This window comes from Populus nigra, chromosome 11 (genome assembly GCF_951802175.1).
Source record: "Populus nigra chromosome 11, ddPopNigr1.1, whole genome shotgun sequence".
In the NCBI taxonomy this organism is placed as follows: domain Eukaryota; kingdom Viridiplantae; phylum Streptophyta; class Magnoliopsida; order Malpighiales; family Salicaceae; genus Populus; species Populus nigra.
In genome coordinates, this window is record NC_084862.1 from 2,252,179 (window position 1) to 2,267,241 (window position 15,063).

Sequence of the window (15,063 nt, forward strand, 5' to 3'; positions counted from 1 at the left end):
CCTTCCTGCATTTTCAAGGGTTCCTTTGCAATTCTGGAGTTTTGGGGGACTGATTTGTAAATTTTGTTTAATTTTGAATATTCTGTAATTTTTATTATGGATGTAAAAAAGGGAGAAAAAGAAAAAAAGAAGAAAAAGCAAAAAAAGAAAAAAGAAAGAAAAAAGAAAACAAAAGAAAAAATATAATAAAAAAATGTGTGTTTGTGCTTGTTTTTTTTTATTATGTTATAAAAAATAAAAAAAACAAAAACAAAAAACAAACAAAAAAAAGAAAATGCATGTTTGTATTTATTTCAGGGATCTTTTTATAACAAGACGGCAAAAGAATAAAGAAGGATTTAATATTTTGATTGGATCACGGTGTAGAAGTACAAACTTGTACGAAAGTTGTATTTCTAAATTCCGATGAAAAGACAAAATTCTTAAAACTTCTTTAACACATCACAGCCACGAAGCAGCTTACCTCAGGTAGGGTGTGTTAGGGGTGCTAACACCTTTTCTAATCACAATCAGTCTCTTACCCGCGAATCTCTAACAAGACCAGTCAACTTGGGTTTCCTAGTAACCCTCGTTTAAATACTAGGTGGCGACTCCTAAAAAAATCAATTCCAATAAAAGAGAGCAAAAACCGCCAGGACGGGACGCCGCTGCGCGGGGTGTTATCCGACGTGCGACAAATAGAAGCTAAAAAGGAAGTAAATGATGAAGAATAACAAGAATAAGCAAAATCTGGTAGTTTTGTGGACTTACGAATGTGGATGGACTGATGTGGAGGTGGATCCACAATCTCAGATGAAGCTTGAGGGGCTGTAGATGAGAATGGAGCTTCAGGTGTGCTAGAGAGTAAAGTACCAGTACCTGCAGAGTTATGAGTACAAATTGATCGAACATGGGGAGAGGTATCATTACCAGAATCCTCAGAAAAAGGATCTATATGAATAAGATTAGATTTTGTCAGGCTATGAGTAGTGGATGGAATAGAAAAGAAAGGTATATGCTCAAGGAAGAAAACATGACGAGACACATAAAGTTTCTGAGTTGTTGGATCAAAACAACGATACCCCTTTTTACCTTCACCATAACCCAGAAAGACACAAATAACGGATCGAGAGGATAGCTTACTGCGTTCTACATGAGGACGAAGAATGAAACAAGTACAACCAAAGACTCTAAATGAGGAATAATCAGGGGCATACCCATATAACTTTTCAAAAGGAGATAGACCCAAACTATGAGAAGATGAAATTGTATTAATCAAACTTACAACAGTAGGAACAGCTTCTCCCCAAAACTCACTAGGAACAAAGGCAGACAACAAGAGAGAACGAGCAGTTTCAACAATGTGCCTATGTTTTCTTTCAGCTACACCATTTTGTTTAGGAGTATCTGTACATGAAGTTTGGTGGATGGTTCCATCTAAGGCAAGCATTTGACAAAATTTATTAGAGGTGTATTCCCCACCCAAATCACATCTAAAGCATTTGATCACAGCAGAATGTTGAGTTTTGATAAGAGCTCGAAAAGCTGCATATATCTCAAAGAATTCAGAACGATGTTTCATTAAATAAATCCAACAATAACGAGTATGATCATCAATAAAAGAGACATAATATCGAGACCCTCCTTTTGTGGAAATAGGAGAAGGTCCCCATACATCAGAATGAATCAAATCAAATGGTGAAGATGAAACAGAAATACTTCGATTAAAAGGTAAAGCAGAAAATTTTGCCAGTTTACATCCACTACAATCAGAAATGTCACAAGTTTTCAAATTTCCTAAAGCTCCTGTGGATGCCAAAAATCTCAAACGAGAAGATGAAACATGACCTAGACGGGAATGCCATAAATAAAAACTAGAAGATGAAAGACTCAAACGAAAAGAAGACAAATCAGCAGTAGTAGCAGCGGCGGCGGCAGCAGCAGCAACTGGCACTTTGAACTCATCCAAAATATATAGTCCATTCTCCCTACGGCCTGTCCCAATCAGCTTCTGAGACTGCAGATCCTGTACACAACAAAAAGAACCAGAAAACATGACTAAATAATCACCAGAATCACATATTTGACCAACAGATGCAAGATTCAATTTGAGTTTTGGAATAAGATAAACATTAGGGAGAGACAAGTGAGGTGTGACAACAGAACCAACACCTGCTAAGGGCATGAGAGTGCCATCAGCAGTCATAACAGGAATGGAGGACAAAGGGGACACTGAGGTAAAAGATGAGGAATCTGGAGACATATGATGGGAAGCACCAGAATCCAAGACCCATTCAGAGTGTGACATACCTGAGGAATTATGAGGCAACTGACCTATGGAAGAAGCGGACATTGCTTGTGGCTGCAAGGAGAGAAACTTCTGAAATTGCTCAGCCAAAGTATTAGGATCAGTAATAGAGCCTGGGGAAGCTACTGCTGTAGTATTGTTGTGTGGTGGTTTATAACCCTGAGGTGGTCGATGAGCATTAGATTGTGACTGACTGCTAGACTTCCAAGCTTGATTCTGGTGTCTCAACTTAGGACACTGAGCCTTCCAATGACCTTTCTGCTTACAGAAACTGCACTCATTAAAGCCAACCCTTGTGTAAGGCTTGTTCTGATGATTAGAGAATGGCTTAGAAGGTACTGCTAGTACAGAAGGATTTGAAGCAGAAAGAATTCCATTTTCAGAATAAGACTGAAGACGTATTTCTTCAGCCAATAACTCACTGACAACAGAGTCAACAGAAGGCAGTGGAGTACGATGCAGAATTGAACCTCTAAGTCCTTCGAAGTCACTGCGAAGCGCTGTTAAAAACTGTACCAATCGTTGCTGCTCTCTACGCTCAATATAGGCACCACATGCCTTTAATTCTGCTGATTCTGTAAGAGCCAATTGATCCCAAAGATCTGTCATAGCAGAATAAAACTCTTGAATACTCATATTCTTCTGATGAAGAGCTCGTATGTCATTCTCTAATTGATACTGTTTTGCAAAATTTGATTGTGTGAATAACCTTTGCAGATGATCCCAAACCTCTTTTGCTGTCTCATACTTCGCCAATTGCGTACCTATCGAATGCTCAACAGAATTGTTGATCCAAGTAATGATCTTTACATTATTTGCTTCCCATGTATCTATCAAAACAGCATCACCCTCCTCAATATTCTTAGGTACTATATAAGTTCCACTAACATACCCCCACATCTTCTTACCCTTAAGAAAATTTCGCATTACATAGCTCCAATACGAATAGTTCTTCCCATCCAACCTCACACTCACAGACTGAAGCGAATCATCTCTTTCAGTAGCCATAATTAACAATCACAAAGAACCAAAATGCAAAAGCAACGGAAAACAAAATACCAAATTGCAGAAACTGAACAGAGATTGCAGAAACTAAACAAATATCTTCTCAAAATTATACGATTACTCCAAAACACAAAACCAATTTGCAGAAACTGAACGCAAATACTAAATTGCAAAAGCTGAAGGGTAGACGAAATACCAAAATAATTGCAGAAACTGACGAAATATCAAATTTTGCAGAAGCGGAAGACAAAATCTCACTCCAAAAAATTTTCGGGGCTCTGCTTTTGCAATTTGGTATTGCCCGCCATTCTTTTATCTCACCCATCATTGTTGGCTTCCTGGGAATTTCCCATGTAGAAAAGGCTTCATGTCTCGTTAATTATCAAAACAAGACAAAAGAATGACGGGCAATAATTCTCCGTATGAAGAAGAAGAAGAAGAAGTCGTCTTAAGGAGAGAGGAAGGGACCGGGGATGGGCCAATCCTCTTCTTCATGCTCCTGCAATAATTGCTATATTGACGGGGACGACGACTTAAACTAAGTATATGTTTGGAAGTATAGTTATAATGTTTTTTTTAAATGTTTTAATTTAAAATAAATTAAAATGATATTTTTTTATTTTTTTAAATTTTTTAAAAATTATCACATCAAAACGATCCGAAACATATAAAAATATTAATTTTTAATAAAAAAATTAAATTTTTTAAAAACATAATTTTTACTACGTTTCAAACGGTGTCGGCAGATGCAGATGCAGATGCCTTTTCCTTTTTCCTTTTTATCGGCATATGCCTTTTCCTTTGAGATGCCTTTTCCCTTTTCCTTTACATATATAAAGGAAAAAAGAAACACGTAATTTCAAGGAAGACTTAAGGTCAAGTCGCCGTCCCCATCAATATGATTATTATTGCCCGAGCATCAAGAAGAGGATTGGTCCATGCTTTGGCAACTTGATAGAATGTTTTTGAATTTTGACCTATTTTCATGATGTGAGCATCTCATTTCTGGCCTCCATCCAACCTTATGCGGAAAAACGAAAGAGGAAAGAAATACTCTTTCTTAAAACCTTGATCCAGTGACCTTAGTTTGGACTAGATTTAAATTAAAATAGATGAAAATTAACCCACCAAACTACTATAACTAAGAACTATGAACATATTTTTGAGACTTTAACTGATGACAGAATGAACTATGAACAATCAGTGCTATCAATGGTCATATTAAACTACATATATATAAGAAAATAAAATTATAAATGCATTATCCCACAAAGTTTAAGTCTCGAGTAACAAAGTTATCTACACATACCATGCATTGATGATGTGAGAAACTGAAAATAAACCCAATAAGCCTTCAAAGTCCAGGTCTTTAAAATTAGAAAAAAAGAAAATCTTCATGTGAAATGAGCATATGAAAATAATAAGAGAAGGATGAGAAGAAGAAGAAGGGAACCTGCTAAGGCGTCATAGAAACCAACAACTTGAAGGTGTTTGCCATCTCTTGAAATATGGCTATCAGCAGCAATAATTCTGTATAATTAGCTGTTCGGTTAGCGTATTAGCAGCTTTAGGGTCTTTTGTTATTTTCTCTTTAACTTTTTTATTATATATTTTTTAAAAACACTAAACACTTCTGTTTGTCCCACATCGATCATTCTTTAGTCTATTAATTTTTACTTCAAATTCTTTTATAATTTTCCTGGAAATTACGAATTTCTTGTCTTTGTTCTTTAAGGAACGGTTGCTTTTGATAATGGTCATATAAAAACGTGTCAGAGCACCATTGATTATTGCTACTGCTGCTACGATTATTGAGGGCTTGTTTAGAAATAAATTGTATTTTATAAAATTTTAATTTTTTATTTTAATTTAACTTTTTATATATTTTAAATTGTTTTGATATACTACAGTTAAAAATAATTTTTTTAAAATAAAAATAATTTTTTAATATATTTTATCTCTATTATACTCCAAAATACCATCAAATTATTATACAAGGCCTATAGATAACATGTCATTCATAAGCCATTAGTCATTAATTGTAAATTAAGATACATGTTATGTGAATTGAAATCATGACAACCAGCTCTGATACCATGTTAAATTAGTTGGATCCGCGAACTTGTGCTTGAGATTAAGCCTCGTTTCATAAAACCAGCTCTGATACCATGTTAAATTAATTGAGATCAAATAGAGAAAGAAAGCTAGAATTCTGAATAATCTGTATATTATGAATGTTTGGTTTTAACCTAAATACAAATAAAGTATATATAGATCAAACTGAAAATACTATTCTACCCTTAATAAATAAGATTATATAAATATTATTTAACAGGAAGGACATGATTATTATGATTTCATTGGGAAGAACATGTTACTCTGCCCCAATAATAGGAATTTTGTTTTAAAAAATGATACAGTTAAAGAAATAATACGGTTTAAATTGTTTTTAGAATAACAACATATAGTTTTAAAAAACCTACTTTTTTAAATCACCATTTTAATATATCCGTGATTTTGCAGAATCCCAATCTATCCAAATAATTTGGCAGATGCCTTTATATATATATATATATATATATATATATATATATATATATATATATTGAAGAAGAAGAAGAAGAAGAAGAAGTCGTCTTGAGAAGTGTGTTTGGGAAGCTGAGTTGCCATGACATTGAGTATTTCCTGGAAAATACGTATTTCTTGTCTTAACGGTGGCTTTCGATAATGGTCATAGCACTGCTGCAAGGCCGGAAAATGAACACATTTTACAACAACAGGTGATTTTGGGCCTGCTTTGGCAACTTGATAGAATGTTTTTGACCCTCACCATTTTCATGATGTGAGCTTGCTGTTAACTCTCAGCTTCTGATAATGGACAACTCTCAGTATTTAAAAGAATAAAGCATATTTTATTTAGTCACTAATGTATATATAAGCCTTTACATAAGAAAACAGAAAAAACAAACTTCACGTTATTACTTTCTAAAAACATGGTGAGAAATCTAGACCAATTCAAATGTTATTCTGCACTAACAGATTACCCCAACATCAGGGAATTATTAACTAAAAAACATTAAAACTTAATGCATGCTTCAACATATCCTCCCTTAAACTGAATTGCAGAATTGCAATCAGTTTACCAACTTCAAACACATACCAAGTCTGTCACACAACTTTAAGAACACTTTCAATTTGAGAGGCTTTGTCATTATATCAGAAAGTTGTTCTTGTGTGCTGCAGTGCACCAGTTCCACAGTTCCTTCTCTTGTCAAGTCACGTAAGAAATGAAACTTTACATCTATATGTTTGCTCCTCCCATGCATGACTGGATTTTTTGACAGTTTTATGACTGAACTGTTATCACAAAAAATGGTTGTGCATTTACTTTGAAAGTGTCCCAGCTTTTCAAGAACTCGTCTCAACCAAACTCCCTGGCATGCACAGTATGCTGCTGCAATGAATTCAGCCTCTGTAGTGGACAAGGTTACAACTGGTTGCTTCTTTGAAGACCAAGAAACTGGTCCAGTTCCAAGCATGAAGATGTAGCCAGAAGTGCTTTTCCTATCATCAATGTCTCCTGCATAATCACTGTCAGCAAACCCCACCAATTCTTCTTCTCCTCCTATTTTGTAAGCAATCCCCAGCTCAGCCGTTCCTTTCAAATATCTTAGAATCCTCTTTGCAGCTTGCAAATGTATTTCAGTAGGCCTCTTCATATATCTACTGATTAAGCAAATAGAGTACATTAAGTCTGGCCTGGTAGCAGTTAGATACACAAGGTTGCCAATCATTTGTTTGAACATTGTTGTATCTACAGCAGCTCCTCCCTTATTCTTTGACAATCTGGAACCTGGAACGATTGGATTCTTTACTGAGTTGCTATTCAGCATCCCAAACCTCTCCAGCACTTCATAAGCATATTTCTTTTGATTGATAAATATTCCATGATGATCCTGTATGACTTCTACACCAAGGAAATACTTCATTTTGCCAAGATCAGACATTACAAATTCCTTCTTCATAGACTCCTTAAATCTCTCAAACATATCCTCATTGTTTCCAGTAAAAATCAAATCATCTACGTAAAGGCTTACAATGAGAATCTTACCTCCATCTTCAGTTTTCACAAACAGTGTGTGTTCACAGTAGCATTTCTCAAAACCCTCTTTAATGAAGTACCCTTCAATTCTGTTATACCAAGCTCGGGGAGCTTGCTTGAGTCCATACAAAGTTGTTCTAAGTTTGTAAACCTTATGTTCTTCTCCCCTCTTTGTGAACCCTTATGGTTGATCAACAAATACATCTTCATTTAATTCTCTATGCAAGAATGCACTTTTCACGTCCAATTGATACACACACCAGCTCTTTTGTGCTGCAAGAGCAAGAACCATTCTAATAGTATCCCATCTGGCCACCGGAGCAAACACCTCATTGTAATCAATATCATGCTGTTGTGAATACCCCTTTGCCACAAGACGAGCCTTAAACTTGTCAACCTCACCCTTCTCGTTAAGTTTGGTCTTATACACCCATTTCACTCCTATTTTCTTTGCTCCTTCTGGTAATGTTGTTAACTCCCAGGTCTCATTCTCTTTGATGGCTTTGATCTCTAATTTCATTACTTCTCTCCACTTCAGACTTTTGAAAGCATCTTCGAAGCACGCAGGGTCTTCTGAAGCAGTGAACATCACAAAATTTTCAGTCTCATCTTCTTCTAATAACCCTTCACCTGACACATAATCTTGCATCCAAGAAGGCTCTCTTCTGTTCCTCACTTGGGCTGGATTTAAAGAACCTTCTGCATTTGCATTTAAGTCTCCAGATGGAGAATTAAAACCTCCTCTTTCTACTTCTTCAATCTCTGCATTCACACCATCTACTTCTTCAATCTCAGCATTCCTACCTTCTTCAGATTCTTGAGTCCTGATTTCTTCTTCATCACCCCACTCTGATACATCAACTTCTATCTCTTCATTGCTTCTTTTCCATTCCCATTTTTCATTTTCGACAAATACCACATCTTTACTAATTATCACCTTCTTTGAAACCGGATTGTATAGCCTATATGCTTTTGACTCCTCACTTACACCTAACAGGATACATTTCTCACTTTTATCATCCAACTTTGATCTTCATTTGTCTGGAATATGGACATGAGCAATGCATCCAAATACTCTAAAATAATGCACAGAAGGTTTGTTACCACTCCAGGCCTCTTCAGGTGTTACCTCTTTTACAGCTGAAGTTGGACTTCGATTCAATATATGTATCGCCCAGTTGATAGCCTCATACCAAAACTCCTTAGGAATCTGTTTTCCTGACAGCATGCTGCGTACCATGTTCATGACAGTGCAATTCTTTCTCTCAGCCACCCCGTTTTGTTGGGGTGTGTAAGAGGTAGTGAGTTGCCTAGTTATTCCATTTGTGCTGCAAAATTGATTAAACTCCAACAAGGTGAATTCTCCACCTCTATCAGTACGTAGGCAACAAATAGAATTACCAGTTTCTTTTTCAACAAGTGCTTTGAACTTCTTAAATACATCAAATGCCTCAGATTTATCTGATAAGAAATAAACCCAGGTCTTCCTACTATAGTCATCAATAAAATTGATTAAGTACCTTTTATGACTATGTGACTCAGGCTTGATAGGTCCGCAGATATCAGCATGAATTAGTTGAAGACGTTGTGAAGCTCTCCATAGGCTCATCTTGGGAATAACCTCACGATGTTGTTTTCCCACCATGCAGTCTGAACACACCTTTGATGAAGCTTGGAGATTTGGAAGTCCTCTCACCATTTTCTTGTAGATAAGAGTTCTCAATCCCTTGAAACTAAGATGTCCAAATCGACAGTGCCACAAATGTGAGTTGTCTTCAGTCACAGTTTGAAAACATGTTGTAACTTGAGGCATTACCGAAGCCAACACAACAAACATTCTATTTGTTGACATTCTGGACTGCATAATTAATCCCCTCCTTGGATGATAAATATTACATATCGCTTGTTGAATAAGAATTGTAAGACCTTTTTCTTGTAGTTGGCCAACACTCAGAAGATTATTTTTTAATTCGGGTGCAAAGTAAACTTCAGTAATTACCTGAGTCATGCCACCCACTTGAAGTCTGATATTTCCTTTCCCCATCACCATCATCTTTGAATTGTCTCCAAGTTTCACAGACTGTCTGAACTTTTCATCAAGGTTTGAGAAAAAACTTTTAATACCACACATGTGGTTACTGCACTCGGAGTCTGAATACCATACATTCTCTTGTGCTGTTGAATTATTCATCTTAATGTATGACATTAACAACATCTCCTCATCTTCATCTAACTCAGCGTAGTTTGCAGCATTTCTCAAATGAGGACACTCATATTGATAATGACCAAGCCTGTGACAGCTGAAACATTCCACAAGAGCTTTATTGAAAGGCTGCCTACCCCTGCTTCGACCTCTTCCTCTAAAATTCCCACTAGCTCTGCCTCTTCCTTCAAACTTGTATTCACTTCTTCCTCTATTATTTTCTGAATTAAAGATATTCAGAACATGTTCTTCCTCCTTCTGTCCATGCATTCTCTGTTCGTGGACCAACAGACTGCTCTGAAGTTCATCTATGGTCATAGCAGACAGATCATTAGACTCTTCAATCAAACACACAACATAATTGAATTTAAGAGTCATTGATCTTAAGATTTTTTCAATGATCACACTCTGCTCCATTTTTTCTCCATGTGTTTTCATCTTATTGGCAATGATCAGTGTTCTGGCAAAGTATTCATTGACCTTCTCACCCTCCTTCATGCCAAGAATCTCAAATTCTCTTCTCAAAACCTGTAACTGAGCACGTTTCACCTTTGTAGAGCCTTGATACTTTAATCTCATCGAATCCCAAATAGCCTTTGCAGTCTCCTTATTGAGAATGGTCTCAATAATATGTCTATCTATAGCTTGGAATAGATAGTTCTTGACTTTTAAATCTTTTAGTTTCAAATCTGCAATGAGCTTACATTGTGTTTCTGTTGCTGTAGGTATCTCGTTTTCTATCAAATCCCAATACTCCTTTGACCTGAGAAAGTTCTCCATGAGCATAGCCCAATGATCATAATGACCATTGAACCGTGGAATCGCCGGTTGAACAAAACTGTTGTTTTCTGTTGCCATAATTCTCCACTCTGTCTTTTGTTTGATCACTCACTCACTCTTGCTTCTTCCTTAAGAAACTGTAGTTTCTTAGAACACTCAATCAGGCTCCTGTGATGGTAGCTCTGATACCACTTGTTAACTCTCAGCTTCTAATAATGGACAACTCTTAGTATTTAAAAGAATAAAGCATATTTTATTTAGTCACTAATGTATATATAAGCCTTTACATAAGAAAACAGAAGAAACAAACTTCACGTTATTACTTCCTAAAAACGTGGTGAGAAATCTAGACCAATTCAAATGTTATTCTACACTAACAGATTACCCCAACATTAGGGAATTATTAACTGAAAAACATTAAAACTTAATGCATGCTTCAACACTTGCATCTCATTTTACGCCTACATCCGACCTTAAGCGAAAAAACGAAAAAGGAAAGAAATACTCTTTCTTAAAACCTTAGTTCTGACTAGAACTATAAACATATTTTGAGACTTCAACTGATGACAGAATGAACTATGAACAATCAGTGTTATCAATGGTAATATTAAACTACAAATACATAAGAAAATAAAATTACAAATGCATTACCCCCACAAAGTTTAAGTCTTGACTAACAAAGACATCTACACATACCATGCAATGATGATATAAGAACCTGAAAATAAACCCAGTAAGCCTTCAAAGTCCAGGTCTTTAAAATTAGAAAAAAATGTCTTCATGTGAACTGAGCATATGAAAATAATAAGAGAAGGGTTAGAAGAAGAAGAGAGAACCTGTTAAGTGGTCGTAAAAACCAACAACTTGAAGGTGTTTGCCATCTCTTGGGGTATGGCTATCAGTAGCAACAATTCTGTAAAATGCCCTGTTTTTGCATCCCAGTCTAGCTAAATGAATCTTCACCGCCATTTCCTGGGCTATTCTTCTTCACCGCCATTTTTTCTATTAAAATAAATATCTTAGTATTGGGTTGTGATTGATTTTATGAGCTTTTTTATTATCATATAGAACCAATGATATAAATTCATGTTTTCTATATTTTTTTTCTTTTCCTTTTCGTTGCTTTCCTCACATTCTTCTTGCCAACCAAGCTTGAACTTGGTTTCAGAGTGGGAGAAGACCTTATAATTTACAATTTATTGCCGTCATTGGCCTTAGTCAGGTATACTCTTATTTGTTATAGAGCTTTGGTCAATGGTTTTTTCACACATACAGATGTTGATTTCTAAGTTGATAATGGTCAAAACAAGCTTCACATTTTTCTGATATTGTGCTAGTACTCAGATCCTTTGATGTATTCCATAAAAATGGCGTGCATTCGACCAATAAGCTAGATCCTCTTTGTCTATTTCGCATGTGTCCCGGGTAAAGTTTTATGTCATTACTAAATTTAGTTTAGTGAACCTTAAGTTTCTCTAATTATTGGTTTCTCATACTCCATCAGACTATTTATCGGCGGGTTGTTTCATACAATGTCCCTGAAGATGTGAGTATTATAAGAGTAAAGGAATAAGTTCCTCGTATGTATCAAATACATCCACATTAGCTGCAAATCTCCATCAGCTATGACTCCACGTATAGTTAGGATATCTGTTTCCTTATTCTCAGGACATTCGGTTTCCTTCTTTGTGTGTAATTCTTCTTTCCTATTCTGATTGTAATTCTCATTGTAATCTCTATATAAAGCACACTGCAATACAAGCAATGTATCTTTTCATAAAACCCTACATGGTATCAGAGCCGTCACGCTCCCACGAGCATCTAGTTTCACAGGTTACTTTCATGGCAGAAACCTCTCAAGAAAACGCAGCTACTGTTGTGTCTAACCCTGCTATCACAGCACCAAATTCATTGATTGCTATCAATGCTACAGCACAATTACCCCTCAAACTCACGCCAATAAACTACTTGACATGGCGTGCTCAATTCAAGGCCCTTCTCATTGGCTATGATCTCCTGCGATATGTGGATGGCTCTTATCTGGAACCACCCAAACTTTTGCATGATGCACCTAATCCTGCTCACATGTTCTGGGTTCGCCAAGATCAGCTTCTGTTGCACTCCATCATCGCCTCTGTTTCAGAACAAATCATGCCACTCATTGCGTCTGCAACAACCTCCTGTATGGCATGGGAGAAACTTAACACTCTCTATGCAAACCGCTCACGAACACGATCACGAGTAATGAGTCTCAAGGAACGACTCACTGCTACCACTCGTGGCTCCAACTCTGTGGGTGAATTTCTTAATACCATGAAAAGTATATCTGATGAACTTTCAATCATTGGTGAGCCTCCCAGTGATATTGACTTGGTAGTTCATGTTCTCAATGGTCTTGGTCCAGCATTCAAAGAAATCGCTGCAGCCATTCGTGCTCGTGACAACCCCATCAGCTTTGAAGACCTTCATGATAAACTTGTTGAATATGAAAATTTTCTCAAACGTGAAGAGGTACGTGCTGTGTCTCCTCCAATCACAGCCCATGTCACTCAACGATCTGGCCACTCCAGCACCTCTACTCACAGGCACTACAATAATAACAAAGTCTCCTCCAACAGTCGTGGATATCAGTCATTCTCCAACTCTAATCATGGCTATCACGGCTCATATCAGCCTCCACGAAAACGCCCAGGCCAAGGATACAAAGGATTCTGTCAATTATGTGATCAACAAGGACATAGTGTCAAACGTTGTCCTCGTGTTCGCCCTGTTATCTCTACAGCTCCTACTGCCAATTACACTGCTACTGCTTCTCCAAAGCCACCAAACTGGCTTCTTGATTCTGCAGCATCTCATCATGTCACCGATGATCTCAACAATCTCTCCCTCACCTCGGCTTATGAAGGTTCGGATGCTATTGTTATAGGTGACGGCACAGGTTTGCAAATAACTCATGCTGACCATGCAACTCTTCCAACTCCCTCCAAAGATTTTGCCTTATCTAATGTTCTGTGTGTTCCTTCCATCAAGAAAAAATTGCTTTCAATTTCTCAATTTTGTAAAACTAATAATACCTCCATTGAATTCTTTCCTGCTTATTTTTTGGTGAAGGATCTTCGCACGGGGGCGACTGTCATTCGCGGCCGGAATAAAAATGATGTGTACGTGTGGCCTGAATCTTTGTCTCCTCTGACATCATTCCATGCTTTTGTTGGTGTTAAAGCCCCACTGATAGACTGGCATAGACGGATTGGCCACCCCTCTTCTCGTATCCTGCATCATCTTGTTACCTTCTGTACCCTTCCTCTATCTACATCATCTAGTAACGTCACTTGTGACTCCTGTCTCTGTCATAAAAGCCAACGACTACCTTTTCATGTATCCTCTCTAAAGAGTCATGGTCCATTAGATTTAATTTACACTGATGTTTGGGGCCCAGCTCCAATTTCTTCCACTGAAGGTTATCGATTTTATGTCATTTTTGTTGATCATTTTACAAAATATATTTGGTTCTATCCTATCTGTCATAAATCTGATGTTTCTCTCATCTTTCCCAAATTCAAAGTCATTGTTGAAAATTATTTTAAAAAATCAATTGTTTCCATGTACTCTGATAATGGGGGTGAGTACGTCAAACTTAAAGAATATTTTGCTACTCATGGCATCACCCATCTCACTACTCCCCCCCACACTCCTCAACATAATGGTACTGCTCAACGCCGTCATTGGCACATTGTGGACAGGTCTCACCATGCTCCATCAAGCCTCCCTTCCTCTTTCTTTCTGGTCCCATGCTTTTCAAGCTGCCACATTTCTCATTAATCGTTTACCCACTCCCATTCTTCAACTTAAATCCCCATTTGAATCTCTCTTTGGTCATTTGCCTAATTATCTTAAGCTTCATGTCTTTGGGTGTTTGTGTTACCCATGACTACGACCATATGCCAAACACAAAATTGACCCCCGCTCGTGTCCTTGTGTCTTTCTAGGATATTCCCTCACTCAGAGTGCCTACAAGTGCTTTGATCCAACTACTCAACGTTTATTCATCTCCCGTCATGTCCGCTTTGTTGAAACTGCATTCCCATTTGCTGCCTCCCCCCATGCACGTCCATCCTCTCCTTCTCTGCCCAACTGGGCATTATCATTTGACATTCCTTCCCCACCTCCAGTTCCTCCTTCATTATCTTCCCCTCCTCTCCTCCAGTCGGCCATGCCAGTCTCGTCACCTGCAGCACTCTTGCCCCAGCTCCAGCAGGCCACCGTGCACTCATACCAACCTTTGCCCCTGTGTGATGATCGCTCTTCCAATCCTGCCCATCAGTCCTTGCCACCACCATCACCATCCCTCGCCCTCGCCCCTCCACCGCCCCTTGTACCAAATCATCCCATGATCACTCGTTCCAAAAACCATATCTTTAAACCTCGCCAGCTCAACCTCACCACTAAACATCCCTTACCTGTCACTCTTGAACCATTCTGTGTGTCTCAGGCACTTCAACACCCAGAATGGAGAGCTGTCATGTCCGCTGAGTTCACTGCTTTAACCAGTAATGGCACCTGGGAATTGGTCCCTCCTTCTTTGCACTAGAATCTGGTAGGCTGCAAGTGGGTCTTTCGGCTCAAAAGAAAACCAGACGGCTCCATTGGCAGGTATAAAGCTCGCCTTGTAGCAAAAGGCTTTCA

General features: G+C 37.7%; 1 protein-coding gene across 2 annotated transcripts in view; it reads right to left on the minus strand.

Annotated features, from left to right (window-relative positions):
- Positions 1-15,063, minus strand: part of LOC133667895 (disease resistance protein RPV1-like) — a 62,069-nt gene that overhangs the window by 23,780 nt on the left and 23,226 nt on the right. The gene's annotated exons all lie outside the window — the stretch shown is intronic.